Raw genomic sequence first — 11,364 nt, forward strand, 5'->3', positions numbered from 1 at the left:
CCCCAAGGAGCAGAGAGGAGCTCTGGGTCCCAGAGGTGACAGGCCCTATGGACAAGCCCTCTGGCTCCTGGCCTTCGTTTCATCATCTGTCCATGAGACGTCACGACAGTCTCACACGGCCTCCATCAGAGTGTGGATGAGCCCAGCCCCAAACTCTGACCTACAAAGACCAGGCTCCAACTCCTTAACTAATATCTTACCCCCTCTCTGTTGAGTGGGTAACTGGCCCTGCACTGCCCCAGAGGAGAAAAGGTAGAGGTGGGCATACCCTCTGGGAACTCCAGTCCGACCTCCTGAGCTTACGAGCCCTGACGTCACCTGCATGATGTCTCTGATCCTTATTCTGTCTTGTGAGGGAGGTACTAATATTGCCCCATTTCCCAGAAAAGGACCCTGAAGCTCATTCATTCACTCTAGAGTGTTTACCGAGCATCTACTAGGTCCCAAGAACTGTGCCAGGGCTGGGATCCTGCAGTAAGAAGACTGTCCAGTCTCAGCCCTCACGTTCCGGTCTGGCCGAGAAATGGGGACAGCAGCCAGATCCCACGGGCTGGAGGCTCGGTAGGGAGCTGGGACTTTATTCTGACAGTGCTGGAAGTCTTGGCGGGTTCTGAGCACACAGGTGACATTGATTAGATTTCTGTTTTTAAAAGCTCACTTTGGCCCTTGTGGGGAGAAGGGTTTATCAGGCAAAACAGAGGCAGCAGGGAGGCTGGCCAGGAGGTGGCTGTCGTCCAGACAGGAGGGACCAAGCCACAGTGGCAGTGCTGGGCTTACTTCCCTTCCCTCTGACCCGGCCACAGGCCACTCCTTGAGTGCCAGCCTCTCCCTGGCAGTCACAGGCGGCCTGGGCGAGTGTGGGGCAGAGGCCCCTCTCCCCATCCAGACACAGGGATACCAGGCATGTCTGGTAAAGAGAGGATCTGGACAGTGACAAAGCCAGTGCTCGGCCCCTCCCTCTTCCTGTCTGTCCCTAGAACCTCATTATAATCACACGAGCCCAGAGTGTCAGGACAGCACTGCAATTTGCCTGCAGGATTTATTCTTGTCATGTAAAAATTAGTTTCCTCGGAAGGGCTGGAGCATGGCATTCACTCTCACTGAGTGCAGCTGGGTGGCCACGCCAAGTAGGGAAGGGGTGAGCATGACCCTCAGAATCTTTGACCCAGCCAAAATGGGCATCTTGCCGTGTGGCTGAGAGAACTCGTTTATACTTATGACCTCCCAGAGGTGGAGGTGGGATATCATATCAACCCTCATTTTACAGATAAGGAAACTGAGGCCCAGAGAGTGGAAGTCACCTGCCCAACATGCCACGGCCATGAAACAGCAAAGCAGAGTGTGAGCTGGTTCTCCAGATTCCCGGGGCCAGTGCATGGCTTCCTGGCTAGGGTGGGGGGACTGCCGAGCATGGTGGGGACTAGGATGTAGGTGAGGACAGTTGCGGAGTCAGCCGGCCAACGGGAGCCTGAGTCTAAGAGGACCGCAGAACACCCAAGGTCACCAGTTCCTCTTGGGTCACCCTGTCCACACCCCTGCATCTCCCCTTGTCACTGATGGAGTGGATTCCAGCTCATCTACCTCCTCGCCACCTCTCAGGCCCCCTTCATGACATGCTAGATGCCACCATGCTAGATGCCACCCTGCTGCCAAGTCATAGAGCTGTTTTCATCCTAAGGAGTGTCAGGTACACACACTCAGGTTCAGGCACTTCCTCGTGCACATACATGTGTATGGTCACATACACACACGTACACACATGCTCCCAGGCTAACGGACGCAAAGAGACCTGCTCATATGAACACTCTGGGGCCACTTCTCCCCACCCCCACCCTCCCCCAATCCAAGTCACCATCATCACTAGCCTGGGTTCCCGCAGTGCCCTCCTATCCGTCACTGACGTGGGCCCGGCTGAGGGTGTGGCCAGGAGGGCCAAGTCACAGGGGAGGTGTGGGCTGGGCTGGATTCCCCAGACCCCGCTGCAGCTTCACCTGGATCAGCTCACAGGCCCCAGCTAGAGTGAGCAACGGGTGGGCGGGGAAGGGGCGCTCCTCCCCCAGCTCAGAGCAGGTCCCCCAGCCCCAACTCACCCTCTGGCTGGAAGCCCCTGGATCCCCGAAATGGGGAGCACATGATGTCCGGAGTTGGGGCAGGCCGGGTCAGAGTGGGCCCCTCTGTGCTAGCCCCGCAGCGGGCAGGCGGGCCAGACCCTGAGGCCTGACGCAATGGAAAAAGAAACCACAGCCCAGGCTGGGCCGGGCCCCCTCCCCTCCTACTCCAACAAGAGGGCAGGCGGGCAAGGTGTCATTAAGGGAGGGTTGAGCCTGCCACGGGCATCTGGGCAAGATGAAAACGCTCCTTGGTGCAGCACCCGCCCCACAGGTAATTTGAGGTTTCGGGCTGGAGATGGGGCGTGGGGAGCCAGGGCCTGCTCTCAGATGGTGCTGACTCCTGGCCCGGATGGGAGTAGCCAGACCTCCAGGGAGGGAGCCGGAGGGTGGAGGTACAATATTAGTAATCCCTTTTACAGATGGGTTAACTGAGGCAAAGGGAAGGCAGGGCTTGAGGATTCCCATTCATTCATTCAACGTTCCTGAGCACCCTGCAACGTACAGCAATAAACAAGACACAGAGGCTGCAGTCCCCACAGGGTCTGCTGGCCTCGGCTCACACGACATCTTGCCATTTAGGCAGAAGGACACGATTTGGAGACTCTGGTGTTACACCACAGGTCAAGAACATTCTGGTTTTAGCCAGAAACCTAGGAACCCATCATCCTCGACCTCTCTCTTTCCTTCGCCCCCCCATATCCCATTGCTGCTGTGAATTCCACGTGGCATCCAGCAGCATCCTCATCGCCCACTTGCACTGTTTTGGCCCAGCCGGGCCCCCATCACCTCGCGCCCAGCCACGCGCCGGCCCATGGCAGGTCTCACAGATGCAACCCCAGCTCCGACTCTCCCTTCTCCATGCCAGAGAATCAGAGGGAGTCCTTAAACATGCAAATCAGATGCTACCACCACAATTCTGCCTGAAAATCTTCTAAGGTCTTCCTCTTTGAGGTCACACAAAACCCCAAATCCTCGCCAAGCCCGCTGGGCCCTGCCTGACCCGACCCCACCTCATGCCCCCTTCCCTCCCACGCCTCTGTTCCAGCTCCGCAAACACGTCCACCTCTCTCCTGCCTCAGGGTCTTTGCGCTTGCTCTTCTCTCTGCCAGAAATGCTTTTCTTCACGTGACAGGCCTTGTTGTCAGCTTAATGTCACCTCCTCAGAGGCCTTCCCCGGTCCAGCTAACACAATCTCATTCTCAGCCTAATGCTGTGTCCTTCACATACCACTGCAACGTTCACTCACTTTACTTAGTGTATTGTCTACCCGTCTCCCTAGAATGCGGGTTCCCCCAGGGAGGGATCACCGCTGTTCCCCCAGCACCTGGAGCAGCACCTGCACATGATGAGCGCTAAATAATCATGTGCCAAAATGAATGAGCGAGGGAGGGAACCCACCAGGCAGGCTCTTTCAGCCCCAGAGGACTCACAACCACCTGTCCCCTGCACACATCACTTTTGAGATCACAAGGCCACTCATCAAGCCCTGGCCCCTCAGGACTGCTCCAAGAGGCCAGCAGGAGGGGCTCCTCACGGGGGTGGAAACTGAGGCCCCAGAAGAAATAGTGATTTTTCTAAGCCAGGAAAGGATGGTGCTGAGGCCACCCAACTCTATCCTCCCTGCCCGCCATCGGCTCCCACAGCTCAGGATCCGGGAGCTGGGCTGTGCACCCCACCTCGTCAGAGGGGGCCTGCTGTGGGGAGGAGGTGCCGAGGTGGCTGGGAGGGCCCCCAACTCAGGAATGAGCAGTGATGGGGAGCCACTGAGGCAGGCACAGGGAGACGAAGGGTGGGGAGCCAGGGAGACGGGGAGATGGCTGGCGTGGACACCTGGAGACCTCGACAGAACGGAGAAGAGAGAGGATGGAAGGTGAAGGGCAGGGTCAAAGTAGCCAGGGAAGCAGCAGCCCCCATTCCAGAGATTCTCAGCTGGTGGAGACTACAGGGGCAAATGCGACAGTGAGACAGCCTATCAGGGCTGCGGGGCGTCACACGCCATCTGAAAGAGCATGTTCAACTTGATATTTGGAAAATGAAAAAAGAAATTGTTTTCAGTGGCAACTATAGGAAGTACCGCTTAACAAAGTCCTCTTGGTGGCAGTAACCAGGACAGGGGCTAGGTCCTCTGTCAGTACCGTGTGGTGGTTAAGAGCACAGACTCTGGACTCAGACTGCTGGGCTTTGAATCCCCAACTCTGCTTACCTGCTGTGTGGCCTCAGGCACATCTCCCTCCCCGCCCCGTAAAATGGAACAATAACAGTGCTTTCCTGAGGGGGCGGATTGTGATTAAGAGAGGTAAAGCACTTAGAATGACACTATGTAGCTTGTGCTATTATCAGGGATTCTTGATGGATGGGGCAGGGGGAGCAGATCAAAACCTCGGGAGATGCGTGAAGTTTGCGGTTTAAGTAAAGGGGGCGTGGAGTTAAACCTGGTTGAGAGACGTGGCTCCAGACACCCCTTCCCAGCCGGCAGACCAAGTGCAGGGATGCCAAAGGAGACCAAGGTGCTACCTGGCTGTCCAGGGAAGGAACAACAGGCAGGCTCAGGGCTTCTCGGGCGTCTCCCGCCAGTGCGGCAAATCCTGCTCCATGGGGTCTGATCACTGACAGTCGAGGCTCCCCGGGTGGCCCTAGCTCTCCCTGCTCTGGGTGTGGTTCCCAGATGGGTGGCCTCAGCTTCTCCTGGGAGCTTGTTAGAAATGGAGCATCCTGGGCCCCAACCAGATCTGCTCCGTGTCAGCAGAGTGGCACTTATCCACCTGTGTTTGAACAAGGCTCCTGGTGATGCTGCAGTGGGCTAAAGCACACGCAAATCCGCAGACCTCGTTAGTTTGCGACTCTGGTCTAGATGGGAACACTCTGTTCACTAGAACCCTCAGCTAACCGGACACCAGGTCCCCACTGGCTCTGATGGCTGCATTTACTGAACCTGCACGGTCGGCAGTGTCTTGAATGTATCCAGATCTAAGTTGCCTCCTTCACCCCATTTCTCAGATGAGAAGATCCAGGAAGACAAATGGCAACTGTATTAGTCAGGGTTCTCCAGAGGAAAGAGAGCCTATAAGATATCTATATAAAAGAGAGAGATTTTTTAAGGAACTGGCTCATGTAATCGTGAGGCTGGCAAATCTAAAATCTATAGGGCCAGAGGGAAGGCTGGAAATCAGGTGACAGCTGATATTGCAGTTTGACTCTGAAAGTCGCATGGTGGATCAGGCAGCCTGGAAACTAGGCAATGTTTCTGTACTGCAGTCTTGAGGTTGAAGTCCTTCCTCTTGGAGAAACCTTAGCCTTTGCTTTTAAGGCCTTCAACCGATTGGATGAGGCCCACCCACATAATGGAGGGTAATCTCCTTGAATAAAAGTACTGATTTAAGTGTTAATCTCATCTAAACAACATCTACATAGCAATATCAGATGGGTGTTTAAAAAAACAACTGGTCACCATTGCCTAGCCAAGCCGATGCATAAAATTAACCGGCACAGCAAACTTCAGCTCCTTGAAGACCTTCCGTGGGACATGTTTCTTGGTCGGGGTGCTGCTAACACAGATGTGTTTGGTTTGTGAACAGTACGTACACGTGGGGAGTCTGCTCTACTTTATATTGTCACCATATCGTCACCACTGGCTTAGGAAATGTCACCCTCACTTAAGCTTAAAGATGGAACTCAATCTTATTTTCGTTTCTGTTGCACAGAGAGGCTTAGAATGGGAGCCTGACAGATGTGTTTTGAAAGTGAGGAAGAGTGAGAAGGTGAAGGGAAAAGGGTCTAAGGCATCTTGGAACTGTAGAAGCCCGGGGCTGTGGATTCACAGAACTCCAGGATTTGGGAATTCCGGAATTTTGGAATCATGAGTTCTTGGAATCTCGAACTAAAAGGCTTTAATGTTTATCTGGTTTCACCTTCCAGCCATGCCCCATTACCTCAAAATCCCATATCCCTGGCTGTCTGGTGGGGGGTTGGGGGGGGTCCAACCCCAAGCTGTCATACTCTCTGGGGCCCTCACTGCACACCCATTGCTGCACTAGCTCCTGCCAGGCGGCACGCAGCCCCCGGAGAACAGGCTCCTGTCAAGGTGGGGGGCGGCCTCTCGACACAAATCACTTATCCACCTTAGCTAAGGCACAGGCTGCTGTGCTCGGAAGACGCTGCACTCCCGACAGGCAGCCAGGCCATTATGGGGATAAATATAGATGCAGACAGCACTGAGAGGGAAGCTGCGGCAGGGGGTAGCCCTGATGCCCTCCGAGGTCCCCAGCTGTCGCCAGACCACATCTGGAAGGAGGCTCTTCTCTGTAGCCCCTACCTAAGCTCTAATCACTAAGCTATGCCTCTGGGGGAGGTGGCTCCTTCAGGACCCCAAGGCCCCTTGGTTCAGCTCAGCCTTGTTCAGAAGGGCTTGGCCCAGGGCCTCCCCAGCCTATCATCTCAGGGGCTGCCCAGTGGGCTGAGAGGTGGCCTCCACTCTACCCGAGGGAGTCCATGTACTGGCACCACCTCCTCAGCTCCTTCGTCTGCAAAGTGAGGCTGGTGATGCCCTGCCCTCCCGCCTCCCAGGATGCACAGTGGAGATGGGCACGGATGTACTCTGGGAGGCGTAAAGTGCTTCGGGGACCTCGGGGTGGGTCTGGCCCAGCTCAGAGTGTGGACCAAGCTAATGGAAGATGGACAGTGACCATCGGCCAAAGTCGTTCCAACCTGGCTTCATTCAAAGGGGGGTTGTGGGGCAGCTTCAGACACAGGGGCACAGCCCCGGGGCCCTATGCTGTGGTGCCCACACCAACTGGGGCACGAGCATGGGGAGGACTAGGAGACAGGACCTCCCAACTCTCTGTGTGAACTCCCCCAGGCCCCTTCCCCGCTCTGCATCCCAGTTTGCCTGCCTGTTAAGGGCTTGGGCTCCTTGCAGCCTTGGGGAGTCTACAAATGTCCCTCAGTCTTTCCCGGGCTGCTCTGGGTTCCCAGCCCCAAGCTCTCACCCAGAATCTCTGGGCCGATAGGGCCCGAAAGTCATCTAAAGCCCCTCATGGGTTCCAGCAGTGGCGGGCAGCCTCTACTCACATCCCGCAGCACACGGGGCTCTCCCCGTCTTTTGTTAATGGCTCCTGGCAGTTTGGTGGCTTTCCTGCTGTCCACCCCACACCATGCCACACCAAAGAAGCACCTACCTCTCCTCTCTCTTCCAGACAATGGGGAAGGGCCTCTCTAAGCCTTGGCAAGAGGCCCACACCCGGAAATCCAAGCCCTCCTGGCCAAGAACATCGCTCTCTGCTCTTCAGCTCCTGGTCCCAGCTCCCAGGTGTGCTTCTGGCGTGCCCCAACCTGTCCTGAGGTTTATGTCCTTCCATTTATGCCTCTCTGCAACCCAGACAGGCCCTGTTAGTACCACCCCATTTTATGGACCAGAGAACTGAGGCACAGAGAGGCTATGTAACCTGCCTGAGGTTGAATAGTATCCCCCACAAAAGATATGTTGAAACCTTAACCCCCAGTACTCAGAATGTGATCCTATTTGGAAATACGGCGGTAGATATAATTAGTTAAGATAAGGTCCCACTGGAGTAGGGGTAGGGTGGGCCCTTAACCAACAATAGCCGGTGTCCTTATGAGAGGACAGTGTGAAGACTCAGAGGGAAGACAGCCGTGAGGAGGCAGAGATTGGAGTGAAGCTGTCACAAGGGCTGCCTGTGGCCACTGGAAGCCGGAAGAGGCAAGGAAGCACCTTTCCCTAGAGCCTTCACGGGGAACACGGCTCTGCCAACACCTTGAATCTGGACTTCTAGCCTCCAGAACCATGAGAGAACACATTTCTATTATTTTAAACCACCCAGTTTGTGGTATTTTGTTACAGCAGCCCTGGGAAACTAATACACTGCCCGATGTCACTCGGCTAGTCCACGGCGAACCAGATTTGACACCAGGCAGCTCGGCTTCTCACATCCGCCCTGCTCTTGCCCGGCACACTGATCCCCTCCCAGGGGTTACAGGGGTGTGACTCAGAAGGACTGCTGGGTCCCAACAGGAGGGAGGGGTTGGACAGCATCATCTGCTGGGAGCTGAGCCGGCTTTCTCCTGTGTCGTGGGCATGGGGCAGCCAGGGCACAGTGGGCAGGTGACATGCTCCCAGTTCCTGATGAGACACAAGAGCCCCTAAAGGAGACAAAGCTGGGTCGTGGGGAGAATGGGGTCCTGCAATACACTAAGCATGCTCCCACCTGGGGCTTTTGCATGTGCTATGTCCTCTGCCTGGGACAATCCTCCCTCATTCGTTCATTCAAAAATGTCCACTGGGTACCTGCTGGGCACCAGGTAGGCTGAGATACTGCCATGACGGAGACGAATGCCACAGATGAACGTCTTAGCTTGCATGTCACTGCGTCCTTCCTGAGAGGCCTCCCTGACCCTCGCCACACTGGCCCCTCATCACGATCACTTCACCCAGCTCCATTCTCTTCATGGCACGTTTCCACTGTCTAAAGTTTTCCTGCCTCTTTTTCATTTGCTTGCCACTCTGTCCCTCCACTTGGGGCCAGGGACTATTATTCAGAAGCTGGGAGCTCCCAGTTGTACCCCCAGCTTCTGAATAGTCCCTGGCCCCTAGAAGCTGCTCAATTAACATAACGTAGAGGTGATGCTCTTTGGGGAGGAGGGCAGATAATTAGCTGATACGCAAGTGAATAAATAAGACTAATGCCCTGGGGAAAAATTGAGCCGAGGTGTGAGAGTAAGGAATTAGCAGCTAATCTCATCTCAGACTCTGGAGGAAGAGGGTGTGGACAGGGCTAGTGAAAAAAACGCTCCAGGACATGGACTAACACAGGCCACTCAACTGTAACCCAATGAGGGGAGAGGACACTGGGCTCGGAGCCAAGAGTCACCTCGGACCCCAACTCAGTCCTCAGCATGGTGGGGCCTCAGGAAGCCACATATCCCCTCCGGACCCCATATTCTCCCTTCTGGACAGTGTGAGAGGGACGAGATCGTCACCTTCTCCAGCTGCTGCCTGCCAAGATCCCAGGGTGACCCAGCCTCCCAGCTCCCAAGGAGCCCACCAGGTGTCCTGAAGGGGACTGGGCAGGAGGGGAGGGAACCCCACTCCCTTTCTGAGGTCATTTTCTCCAAAAGGGAGGGGCTGGACTCCTGCAGTGATTGTCCCCTACTCAGTAGCCCCTGTAAGGGGTTCCTTCAGGCCTCCTTCAGGCAGACTCTGGGGACTTCTCCGTGGGGAACCCTACCTGGCAGCAACTCTAGCTGCTCTGACAGGAGTGAGGGAATTCTTAAGAGAATACTCCTGTTTTCTGTCAGTCCTTAGGGCCCTGGGAGGCCAGCATGAGGATGGAGAAATGGAAATTCCCACCGATCTACCATCCCCAGGGAGTTCTCCAGGGCGTGGTAGTGGTAGCGTCTCCTGCTGAGGACCCTGCCCCTGGAACAACCCAGATGTTAGACATTTGAATTTGGAGGCTCATCTCTCCAAAAGGGAGAAGCAGGCTGGCCTGAGAAAATCCCAGAAGGAATCCTAAATGCAGTTGCCCACATCAGGCGTACTAATATTCCCATGAATAATGACACTGGTCATGGACCAGTTATCGTGCTGGCACACGAGCCCTTTGTCATCTGATTTAATTCTCATAACTACCTTTAAAGAATACAGAATTACCTTAAAAGATGATAGAGATATATTGTTCTCACTACTTCATGGGCATAGAAACTGAGGCTCTCTCTCGACCCACTCGTTATGTCTCTGAACTTTTAATTCTCGTGGTCTCTGAGAGGGAGGTCCCTTGAAAAACCACCAGAGACACCATACTTGCCATTCATGAAGTAAGTGCACCCCACTTTGCAGAACACGTGCCTCTCTTTCCCCATTTCCTGGGCTCCAGCCTCCCAGCAGCCGTGTAAACTGGATTGTGTCATGCTTTGCTTCATTTTACAGATGGCAAAACCCCTGAGCCCAAGGGGTGAGAGGCACACAGACAGGAAGTGGCAGAGGGTGAGAAGAACCCATGGAGCCACTTTCTTAGCCCCATGAAGAAATCTGCCAGGATGTGACCCAGCAGCTACCCTGCCCGCCTGCCTGCCTGCCTCGGGGAGTGCCAGCGCTCACTGGGTCACTGTGCCCTGGTGCCAGAGGGATTGCAATAAAATCTCTCCTTTCTGTTTGCTCCCAGCCTCCAGGTACACAGGCCCATTTTACAGATGAGGACCTTGAGCTCAGAGGGAGCGGGGGTCTGGGTGGACGTGGGGCAGTGGAGGGGGCCACTACCGAGGTCTCCCAAAGCTCCCCATCAGGGCTGGCCACAGGCAGGCTGCAGCCCCGAAAGTTACAACTGGGCTCCTGCCCCCAATTACTGAAGCCGTGGGTGCACCAAGGAACAGAAAAGGCCCCCTCCCCACTTTTCTGTGACAACCCTTAACCCTAGGCGAGCAAAAACTAAGTGCAGGCAAAACAAAGGGCCACTCAGATGATTCTCCCAGATCCCATGCCCTTGTCGCTTTCCCTGAAACACAACAGGGCTGGGGGTCACAGGCATCAAGATGAACTCCCAACTGGCTACCAGAGGCCTGGGTTCCAGTGCCACCGGTGACCCCCTTTGAAGGAGGTCCCTCACCAAAGGAGGGCTTGTGGAACCGAAGAAGGGGTGGAGGCTGGAGGATGGCACGGGGCGATGAGGAAGAGGAGAGAAAGACCACTCAGTTTTCAGAGAAGCAGCGCGGAGAGACAAGAGGCGAGGGGGGTGGACGGGAAGGAAGAAAGAACCTTTCTCTTCCTCTGTCTCCCTGCACCCCCGCCCCCAACACACAGGTGCCAGACAGCTTTGGCGAAAAAACTAGTTTGCAAACACACTCCGACTTCTGGGAAGCTGCCCAGCTCCGCTCCCTCTCCTCGCTCCCCTTCCGAGGCTGGGAGCTGGCTCTCAGGCGGTTCCCTGGGGTGGCGGGGGTGGGGGGCGGTAGGAAGCTGGGTATGGGGACCAGGAGAGGGGCCCACGCCTGTCAGGAGCCAGCCCGACCTCAAGTCTTCAGCAGCTGCCTTGGTGGCAGGGTCTCCACCTTCCGGACGCCTCCAGGCTCCTCGGGAAGGTAGGGGGGTCCCTAAAACAGCTGGGTTCAGAACCCTGAGAGCGCTACCCAACTTCCGCATTCTGCCTTCTCCCCTCCCTCCCCGGAGTCCGGCTGAAGCCGGAGCGCCCCCGAGTGGCTGGGTCGCAGCTGAGTCACCAAGCGCCCGGGTCTGGGTGCGCAC

This window comes from Pteropus vampyrus, unplaced genomic scaffold (genome assembly GCF_000151845.1).
Source record: "Pteropus vampyrus isolate Shadow unplaced genomic scaffold, Pvam_2.0 Scaffold51, whole genome shotgun sequence".
Lineage (NCBI taxonomy): Eukaryota > Metazoa > Chordata > Mammalia > Chiroptera > Pteropodidae > Pteropus > Pteropus vampyrus.